Here is an 11,560-nt window from a genome sequence, read left to right on the forward strand (position 1 = left end):
ACATCAAAACCAACTTAAAAAGGCATTGGGGATATCATTAAAACACAAAAGCATATCATACCTCATAAATTACATAACTTAACCATTTAGCGAACCGACAACGAAAGAAGCACCGAACAATTATTCGAACAACACCAAAACACCAAATATCGACTAGTAACATTGTTTTAATGTTGTAACACTAATATTGGCCATATAACACTTTGTTAAACATAAAAACATTTAAAATCACTTAACACTTAATTATACCTTCAATTTACCTACAAGTCCCTTCACTATTGAAACTTGACACAAACCCCCTACCATTTTGACGGTTCAAATGGGGGCCCCACAAGCCCCCAGGATGTCTCATGCTCATGAAGGTTGTTTGTTGGGTAATTGGGTGCATGATGGAAAAATGGACATGGATTGTCACACCCCGAAATATCAGAGCTTGGCGTGACTGGACCGGTATCTTCATTGCACAGCGGAAGCAAATAAGCTAAGACTTCAAGAAAACGAACGCCCACTAGGTACTCGAATCTCCAATGGTTCTCCTATTCCAACCGTGCCATAATTTGAGAAAGTAACCTGAGAAAGAAACATGCGAAAAATCAACATAAAGTTGAGCGAGTTCATAGTTTGTTTGTAAAAGATTTGAAATAAATCTTTTGGATAACCAGTTTTTGAAATATGTTTGAGAAAACAAAATAAAAATCATTTTCATGGCATGTTATATGAAAACTGTGAGTCTAGCCCACAAGTGTCTTTGTGCATTGCACGAGAGAGAATAGGCCGAGCCCAAAAGAGTCTTTGTAAGCAGGGCCATCCCGTCCTCTTACTTATACATAAGTTAAAAAAAACGTTACCAAAGTTCTTAATCCATGTGTTATGAGTTTGCGTCAAATGAATCTTAAAAAAAACATTTGAAAGTTTTGAGTATCGAAAGTTGGTATATAAGCATCTATGAACCTAATGATCATTAATGTGTAGCTAAGACATTAATATGTGTGCCGAAATAGGAAGCACTCAACCCGGTAGACGATTTTAAGTGTCGATTAACCTCGAATGTGAAACAAAAGCACCCTAAGTGGTCTCACATGGACCGGAGAGTGGGTCTCCGTACCCGATAGATCTACCCCTTTTGTTCATTGGTCCTTAAAAGGATTTGTAACATATCAATTTTTTTTATCATTAAAGAATTATAGATTATTTAAATTTATTAACCACTACTAACTAGTTTATTTTTTTATATAACTATTCGACCCAAATAGTTTTAAAAACTAATTTATATATAGTTGGTTGTAATATTATACTAATTAATTTGCCTGTATATGGGTGACCTTTCTATTAAAATAAAAGTATATAAAAACTTATATTATTTGACAGGTAGATTTCGGGTAAGTTGACTGTTAGAAATATGAAGTATCTAGACGGGCCTAGAAACCGTTTAATAATTAAATTATAAAAATACATTATATTTGAACTTACTCCGTTTTTAATGAAACTTAGTTCAAAATGTAGATACCGATATTCTCGTTCTAATGACATATTTATTGTTTTATAAAACATCATATTTTAAAAGTTATAGGCACCAACTAAGTGAAGCAGCTGAATTAGTTATAATATATAAATAATAAAATTAAAATCAAACAATTAATTAATTTCGAATAATACATGCTGTACACATTTAGTGATGTGTGCACACATGTCCTACAAAATTGTGAATAACATATATATGGTGTATACGTGTAGTGTGGAAATTTACTACACATGTATTAGTTGGACATATGTCCTTTGCTTTACGTAATGCCTCAAAATTTTAAACAATTATATATAGAGAAGAAGGATTGAGCTTTCTCTTGCGCCTCTCCCTTTATCCCTTTATGCTTTTCTATAATCTATAAATTTCTTAGAGTATTATACCTATTATACTTTAAAGCCCTGTCTCGTTTTAAGTGTTTTAACCCCATATCACTGATACTCTTTCCGATTGATCTGGAGCCCCATAACGCATGTCAAGGCTCTGCCCGACTAAGTTCGTTGGGGTTCTGTCTCGTGACGTAGGGATAAAGTTGAACTGGGTTATTATATTTAACGCGAGTGCATTATATATTTTATTAAATAGCTCGGGAGTTATACCCAAAATTTATATCAGGAGGCATTCTAGTTGAAACCTAAAGTTATAAACTGAGTCCATTCTCTTTTCTCACAGTTTTATCACCTTTTTGTGATACAATTATATTTAAAAATGTTTTACAAAATCCTAAATGTTTACCGGTTATACTTACAGTGATTAAATTTTCACTAGTACAAAATTGAGCAAAAGATGCTATGGGTATTTTCAAAAGATGCGGTTCCCCTCTCTAACCGCATCTTATGGATGCTTTAAAAAAGATTTGTTTGTTTTAAAAAAAAAAGCATGGGCCAAAAGATGCGGTTTTTATGTAACCACATCTTATGGGTGTTTTAAAAAAGATCAAAAGCCAAAAGATGCGGTACTAGAACCGCATCTTTTGATATAACAGTAATAAACAAAAACTAATAATAAAAAATAGTATTAAGTAAATTCTATAATTAAATAAAAACTAATTATAAAAATAAGTATATAGTAATACGATTGATTTTTTTATTCATGATATTACATAACAAAATATAAAAAAAAAAGTTTTGATATATAGTATTCTATACCTATATCAATTTGCAACATAACTAAGAAACATGAGATTAACGGTGACGACATTTATACTTGATTATTCTGCCCAAAATCCAAAACGCTTCAAGTTAATTGTTAAGTGTTGGTATTGGTGATGAACCAACATGATACCATCTAAACTAAATATCAGTATTAATTAGGTTACGACCGAGCATCGGTACGCGTATCAATACAAACACTCGCGCGTAGCGCGAGCTAATTCACTTGTTGATAATTAATAATAATAAACAAGTAATTTTCTTAGGATAACCAAATTAGTTTTTTCACGATTACAAATATTTATTTTTTATTTATTCATTTATTGTGTATACATGTACGTACTTATATATTAATATGTATTATGTATGTATATATATATATATATATATATATATATGTTAGCGTAGGGTAGGGTTCCAGCGTGAACAACCTCCCAAGAGTGAACTGCGTGAACAGATATGGACCCTTGATTTCCTTTTTATTTGTTAAGGGTAGGATTGTAATTATATAAAAAATTAGATTTAAATCATTATTTTAATAATTGAATTAAGTTACATCTTTCCTAATTTAAATTCATTATCCACATTATGTTTATTTATTAATATGATAATTATCAAAACAAACAATAAATCACCAGATTTCAATTTTAATTTTAATTTTTATTTCAGATTTCATCACCAGAATTCAAATTTGATTTTTAAGATCCACGTAACCTTCATATTTCAACCGTATACACATGTGTACTTGGATATAAATAGAACAGTACACATGTGTACGCAGTATGGTACATATGTGTACACTAATTCACAGGTGTACATCAATATTTAATACAAAAAAATTCGAAGATATCATAAAAACAGACGATATACACATGTGTACATCACATTAAAAAAGGGGCAAAATCAGAATACACATGTGTACATCGCATTTAAACAAATAATCATTTTAATAATTGAATTAAGTTACATCTTTCCTAATCTTTGATTTGAATTTGTGAGAGATTTATGCAATCAATTTAAGAGGATAATTGATTACTTGATTTGAGAGAGATTTATGCAATCAATTTAAGATTGAAATTACACATATACCCTTTTTGTATTTAATTAAATGGAAAAAATTAACCAAATAATTACCATCATGCCACTCACTTTAATCTCAAGAGCATAAAAATCAAGGGCCCAGATCAGTTCACGCAGTTCACTCTTAGGATTTTGTTCACGTTTGAACCTAAATCCTGTTAGCGTATGTATATGTGTACATATCGATGTATCGTTAAATGATTAATAAAATAAGGTTTAATCATATATCAACAATCACGTGCATGTCGCTTAAACATAGAGCGGTAATGGTCAACTAAGGTTGTTCATGCTACATTTTTATCAATGAAGGTCGTTTAGGATGATTGATATGTCAATTAGGGACAATGGTGCTCAAATAAGGTTGTTTTTCTCCGTTTTTGTCAATGAAGGGATTTAAGGATCATCAGTGGTTTATTAGGATGATTAATGGACCAATAAGGCCACTAATCGTCAACTAGGGTTGTTCATGCTAGGTTAGTGTCAATGAAGCTTGTTTAGGATAATTAATGGTTGATTAGGATGATTGATAGATCCATTAGAACATGGTGGTCAACTAGGGTTGTTCATGCTACATTTTAGTTAATGAAGGACATTTAGGATGATTAGTAGTCCATTAGGATGATTGATAAATTAATTAGGGGTAGTGGTGGTCAACTAGGGTTGTTCATGTTCCATCATTGTCAACGAAGTGTGTTCAAGATGATCATTGGTCTCTTAGGATGATTGATGGGCCAATTAGGGTCAGTAATGGTCAACTAGGGTTGTTCATGCTATATTAGTGTCAATGAAGGCAGTTTAGGATTATTAATGGTCCATTATAATGATTGATAGATCAGTTAGGGACAATGGTGGTAAGCTAGGGTTATTGATGCTACATTTTTGTTAATGAAGCTCGTTTACGATGATTAGTGGTCCATTAGGATAATTGATAGGTCAATTAGGGCCAATGGCGGTCAACTAGTGTTGTTCATGTTCCATTATTGTCAACGACTGGCGTTTAGGGTGATTAATGGTCCACTAGGATAGTTAATGGGCCAATTAGGGTCAGTGATGGTTAACTCCTTCGATTTCTAACCAATGATTTTAGTTATTGTTTTATTTCAATATATTGTAAGTAAAATAATTCGACCTAAAGGAGCCAAGCTAACGAGTGGGCAAAACCAAGATCCGCCAAGCTAGCTTGGCTCAGTTTCAAACCGAGCCAAATCAAACGAGTTTTTTTCCCGAGCAAACTTCGAGCCACGAGCTTTTTGAACAACCGTACTTCAGTTTATCCATTTATTTTCTATCTTTTATAAACAGTTTATAATATACCATATATATTACAAGCTTTAATAGTATTTTTAATAGTTTTATATTTATATCAAAATATTATTTTACCTTGATAAAAATAACTTTTATTTTGATTTCCCTCTATCAATTTTTTGAAAACAACATTTCCCCCTAAAAGTTATTCATTTCTCTTTTAAACTTTTGCTTCCCTCCACTAGGTAGGTTCCAAATCAACCTCAATAGAAAATTATCGAAAAAAATATGCTTTCCATCAAACCTAACTGCAGTCCGCAAGAACTATATGATTCAAGAACATCAGACGGCGATTGCGAGAATGGGTTGTGACGATTCAGAAATATCAGGCGGCCATCGATTCCCAACCGAATTGTTTCTCCTATCTCTCTGCGAACACTCATCAGGTGAACTCCTGGACAGCCTTCTTCTTTCGATCACATTCAACTTTTCTTTATGAATTCAAGTTTCTCATTTATTGCCGCTTCAGTTCTCATTAGGTATCTCATCACGATTAAGCATAAGGTGGATTGACTCTCTCATGAGATTCCCATTTTAATTTCGTGGTTAGGGTTTCTTAATTTGGTGTTTGAATTTCCTAGGATGATATTTTTTAGGTCCCTTTTGAGCGATTTTTAGCTATTCTTGTTTAATTAGTTAAGTTTAGTATACACATGAATTATTTTGTGTGTTGTTTTCTGTATTTTTTTATTGTTTGATAATTGACCCTTACATTAATTTTTAACTATTATGCCTTGTTCTGCAGTTATCAATGGCAGCCTCTAAGCTTGATAGAAGATCATTAAGAAGTGGGTGAAGTAACTAAAGAGGCCCGAAAGTGACTGGAAAATATGTTAGTGTACATTTTGCTGATTTAATCATTACTCATTTGATAACAAGTTTGTTCCTTTAACACTGTGACACAATCCTGTAAAAGTATTTATGGGGAGTCAGTTATTTTGCTGTTAAAGCTTGTGATATTTGCAGAATTATATGGTTAGTAGGCCACAATATAGTTCACATTTTGCATTCTTATAAAGAGAAAAAAATACTTGTTTTGGTGTTCTGTGCTGCAAATATTGTATTGGAATTAGTTGGAAGATATGGTGAGTTGTTGACTTTGGAGTTCTTGAACTGTGAAGATTCTCCTTAGGAAGATATTGCTTGTGACTTTGGAAAACCGGACGCCTTCTTAAGCAAAATCACCTTCAACTTTTGGCAAAGCTGGTTATATTATTCTTGCAAGTAATTATCTGTAACTTAATTCTTTGTTTTTACTTTCGTATTTAGAACAGTTTTCTATGTTTTTGTTGGAAGGATTTTTACATTGAAGTTATGTTTGACAAATCCAAATTTGAAGTTGATACCAACAGAGATGCATCAGATAATGGGACAAGGAGGTATTAAATGGAATATTGGACAACTTGCAACAGGTTAAATTAAATGGTATGAAATGTTATTTATGCATAACTTTTGATTGTTGATTCTAAAGATAATATTGAGGAAACCACTATTTTAATGCAAGTCGGGCATTAAATTAACACGATAGGTGGCAGAGACGCGAAGGACAACACCAGGGGAGCTAAGAAGAGATGCGGAGGACAATACCAGGGGAGGTAACTTGTATTTTTTCAAGTTAATCTTTTTTTTGTGGGGTGGGGTGGGGGGGGGGGGGTATTCGTGTATGGGACTTTTGCGTTCGTTCTCTCTTTTTTTTTTTTAAAAAAAATTTCAACTCAAATTGAAATACATGAATTTGATCTGAATATGAATTATATTACCACGCCTGAATTTTTAAATCTAGCAGCCAACTACAAAAATCTCTACCAGTAGCAACGTTTTACTTGATTACTAGTTTAGAAGGTTATTTTAGTTGTTTTGTCTTTTTTTGTTTACTTATTTTAGTTAATAATTTATAGTAACAGTAATCAGTTTTTGTTGTTTAAATAAAAGTCAAATAAACTAAAAGATATACAAATATGCAGATAGCAACAACTTGACCTCCAAAACTTGTAATTATATAAGAAATTAGTTCATAGTATCTTGCTTGTTTTAACCTGTATGCTGCAGTATGTATTATTACCAGTGATGGATTATGGTCATGTTTGTTTGTTTGTTTGTTTGATGTACACCAAGTGCTTGATGAATTGCATAAATGAACTTTTTTATTTGAACGCTATATTTGTTGCCTTTTGTTTTAACGTTTAAAAACTTTTGTTTAGTATACATTTCTCCGTGTATCCATTTATAGTGTTTAAGCTTCATTATATTAATGTAACGTTATGTTTTGTTAGGCAATTTCTACTTTTCCAGTTGTAAGTAAGATGTGAAGACGTTGGTTTGGGTTGCAAGTATGAAGACATCGGTTCCGAAAGTTATTGTATATCACTTTCATCTTTAGAGATATGTCTTTGCGTTACTTTGAAACTTTTGCAATTTTGTGTTACTTTGAAACCTTTTGTAATTTATATTCTTGGGTTAATTTATATTGGTTTTAATTTAATATAGTTTTTTTTTGTAAATTTTATTTTCATTTTTAGTTAATTTGTCTATAATAAGAAATTATTAGAAATATTTAACAAAATTCTCTAAAAAATGAACCAAAAAATATATTTTCGTTTAAACACCAAGAGATGCGGTTCTAAAACCGCATCGCTTGAATATATTGGGAAAAAATAGTTTTTGCTTAAATTATCAAAAGATGCGGGTCTAGAACCGCATCTCTTAGAACCGCATCATTTGGCTTATAGCTATAAAATGCTATGCCATATGATGCGGGTCTAGAACCGCATCTAATAGCTAATTTAACCGCATCATTTGATCACTTTTGTACTAGTGTTTTATATTCTGTAATAACTGCTGGTATGGGAGGTTTTATACATTACTTGACCCTCGTTGCTATTGGCCAAAAAGTTAGCCAATAGTAGCATGGCCACCAACACGGGGGAAATTGTGCCCCAGTGGGCATAGCCTATAACTAATATTATTTTTACATTAAATAATTAATAAATTTAGTGTATGATTGAAATAAATCTAAATAGTGTATATATAAAATAAAGCTTTGTAATATACTGAAACATTATTAAACATTAAACATATTGATATATAACAAATTAACAGGTTTTAATATAACATTAAAATAAATATATATATATATATATATATATCTATATCTATATATCATGGTTATTTTCTTAGCATAATTTCATTGAGTGCTAAGATGATATATATTAATTAAGAAGTTTCTTATCATGTTTAAGTTATATCACATAAAGTATTGAACATTCAATATTAATACAACTATAAATGTATTTATTAAATACACGTGTTAATTTATAAACTTATATTGAACATTAAATGTACACTATGTCAAATTAATCATATTATCACTCAAAGTTGTTAAAATGTAATCAATATAACATTAACCAATATATCACATAAACAGTCACGTCAATATATTTAATTAATATATTATATTTAATAAAGTTATAGCTATTAATTTGATAGAAAATGATATATTGGGCTAATTGGTTTTATGCCATAGAAAATATATTTGATAAAGTAATATCATGGGGAGTCACTAATTGAGAGAATGATCAACAGTGATAGGACCAGAATCACTAGTTGAAAGAACGATCAACAGTGATATGACCACAATTACTAGTTGAAAGAATGATCAACAGTAATATGACCCGAGTCACTAGTTGAAAGAATGATCAACAGTGATATGACCTCCATTACTAGTTGAGAGAATGATCAACAGTAATATGACCCGAGTCACTAGTTGAAAGAATGATCAACAGTGATTTGACCACCGTCACAGGAATCGCCTGGTGACCAATATAATAGTAAGATATACTATATATCTATTACTTGATAAATTCACTATTGGACGAAAGTGAGCCAATGAGTGATATGACCACTGTCACATCGGAACTGCCATCATGTGACAAATACTGATCGAATTTTGGATAAATATAAACAAATATAAAAACCCTTAATGCTGTAAGGTATAACAATATATTTTATAAAAATGGAATGAACTCGCCAGTAATTATTACTGATAAAAATGTTTTCAAAATGTGTTTCAGGTAATTTGCTGTAAAGATAATAGAAGCCAACTATGGAGCACTGAAGGCTTAAATAAAGTGGCTATAATTACCTGAATAAAAGAAGAAATTTATGTTTTATTTAATTGGGTTTATCCCCATAAAAACAATTGAATGAAATACGGGTTTTAGCCCATTTGGGGGCTGTGACAGAAGGTGGTATCAGAGCCACTTGTTTAAGCTATTTAGGTGTTCTTTTAATACCTAAACTTAAACCATAAAGTTAGGAAATTAGTACAAAGTAACATATGTGTTATTTTTGTAGATTTAAATATATGAATATATATATGTAGATATGCACATATGATTCCTGGAAGTATTATTTTGTTTTAATTATTCTGGGATATTAATAATTGAAAATGTTTATAATTCAGATGTCGAATGAAGTATCACATAATCCAGAAGTTCATGCTAATAATGAAAATCATTTGGATAAAAATGCTATCGAAAATATGATAGCCCAAAGAATAGCCAATGCTATACCTTTAATAATTAAAGCTGTTAAAAACCTCGTAGAACCCACCAAAGTTGTGAGTAGCAAGCATACTCGCGACGACAGTTTTAGCCATAGTGTCAATGGAGACAATGATGATATTATCAAAACCCCATATCCCAAGAAAATGAAGGTGATGACTCTCGGGTGTACCTACAAAGAATTTCTAGCTTGTAAACCAACGGAGTTCGCAGGCAGTGAAGGAGCTACGGCTGCTCTACGATGGTTGGAAAAGACGGAAGCTGTTCTTAAGATCAGCAAATGTGCCGAAGAAGATAAGGTGATGTATGCTTCCAACCTCTTTAAAGAAGAAGCCTTAGAATGGTGGAATACAATTCTTCAGGCAAAAGGAAGTGACATGGCTTATGCCATGAGCTGGGAAAAATTCAAGGAAATGACAGAAAGGAAATTTTGTCCTCCTTATGAAAAGGAACGAATGGCTAACGAGTTCCTAAATCATAAAATGATAGATGTAAATTGTCGGGAGTATACGACGACGTTCTTCGAATATGCAAGAATGGTACCAACTCTGGCTTCGCCAGAACCCGCACTAATTTCTCGTTATATTTGGGGATTAGTTAGTGAAATCCAAGACATGGTCAAGGCCACTAGGCCACAGACTATTGAAGAAGCAGTTGAACTAGCTAACATGCTGACAGATGGACTAATCCGCACAAGAGAAGAAAACAAGAAGAAAGAGTTAGCCCAGAAAATTTCTCAAGAATTCAAGAAGAAAGGAACTGAACCGCCATTGGAGCAACCTACCTGCAGAAGTTGTAACAAAAAGCATTCAGGAAGATGTCGTTTTAGGAGAACGCCCTAATGTGACTTTTGCAAGATGACCGGGCATATAGAAGAAGAGTGTAGAAGGAAAACTAATATTTGTTTCAATTGCAGAGAAATGGGACACATCAAACCATATTGCCCGAAACTGACTAAAGCACCTGACAACAAGGCAAAAACAACCGTCGGAGCTAAGAAGAATGCGCGAGCATTCGTACTTACTACGCAAGAAGCAGAAATGATTCCAGACGTAATCGCTGATATATAATATCTAAGTTAAGTTATTATTTGACCCTAGTATAAATAAAAGTTTTTAAATAAATGCATTATGTAAAGTACTTCATCTATTCAAAACCATAACAGACTTGTTTGGTTTTCCCTTTCATTGAATCCTATTTTTGGTTACGACACCTTGTGGTGGCGTTTTCTTTAATTTGAAGCTTGCACTAATCTCACTTTCACACCTGATGTACAGATTTATTTATTTAATTTCTGTTGGTTCATTATCTTAAACAGTCTTAATACAATTATGTGTTAAGATAAGAGTACACAAATTCGTATTATATTCCGGTGTACCTCTAAAATTTCTTTCATCATTGATCGAAATTTCTATGATATTCATTTGGTCTTTCATTATCAATTGAAAATCCTATAATATTTATTTGAAATGAATATCCAAATTTACTTCATTAAAACTTTCAGTTAATTACGAAAACGGTGAAATTGTTCGGTCACCGTAATTATTGAACTATTTCGATCCTTACGACACCCTGCGGCGTCGATATAAACTTGTAGCTTGCGCTAATCATAATCATACGAATCATGCAAAACTACGTATGTATTTCCTTTGATTCATCATTCAAAAGTAGTCTTGATTCAATTATGCACTAAGATAATGATACACTAAACTCTATTGTATTTCGGTGTATCCTTACAATTCAATAAATGTCAACACACTGATTTTTCTCATGTCATGGTTCGATAGTTGACAAATCATTTTCGTGCTTTTATTTCATTTTGAGCTTGTTGATTCTGAGTCTTCCTCAGTTGACAATCAAAGTAAATTTTCTTTTTGACAATGAATTCTATTGTTTCTAAAGTCATTTACAACTTGTAAACATTCAATTTAGATGACTAA

General features: G+C 31.9%; 1 long non-coding RNA gene across 4 annotated transcripts; it reads left to right on the top strand.

The window, feature by feature from the left end:
- Window positions 1–5,170: 5,170 nt before the first annotated feature.
- On the top strand, window positions 5,171–7,544 carry LOC110912828. Of its 4 annotated transcripts, none has more exons than XR_002578177.2 (6): window positions 5,171–5,444; window positions 5,528–5,603; window positions 5,804–6,282; window positions 6,398–6,483; window positions 6,587–6,653; window positions 7,332–7,544. It is a non-coding gene; the product is annotated as an uncharacterized LOC110912828 (long non-coding RNA). The 4 variants fall into 4 exon arrangements; XR_002578175.2 differs by lacking the exon at window positions 5,528–5,603 and having other exon boundaries at window positions 5,176–5,444; window positions 5,804–6,033; window positions 6,180–6,282; XR_002578176.2 differs by lacking the exon at window positions 5,528–5,603 and having other exon boundaries at window positions 5,178–5,444; window positions 5,804–5,890; window positions 6,180–6,282.
- The last annotated feature ends 4,016 nt before the right edge of the window (window positions 7,545–11,560 follow it).

This window comes from Helianthus annuus, chromosome 15 (genome assembly GCF_002127325.2).
Source record: "Helianthus annuus cultivar XRQ/B chromosome 15, HanXRQr2.0-SUNRISE, whole genome shotgun sequence".
Taxonomy (NCBI): Eukaryota; Viridiplantae; Streptophyta; class Magnoliopsida; order Asterales; family Asteraceae; genus Helianthus; species Helianthus annuus.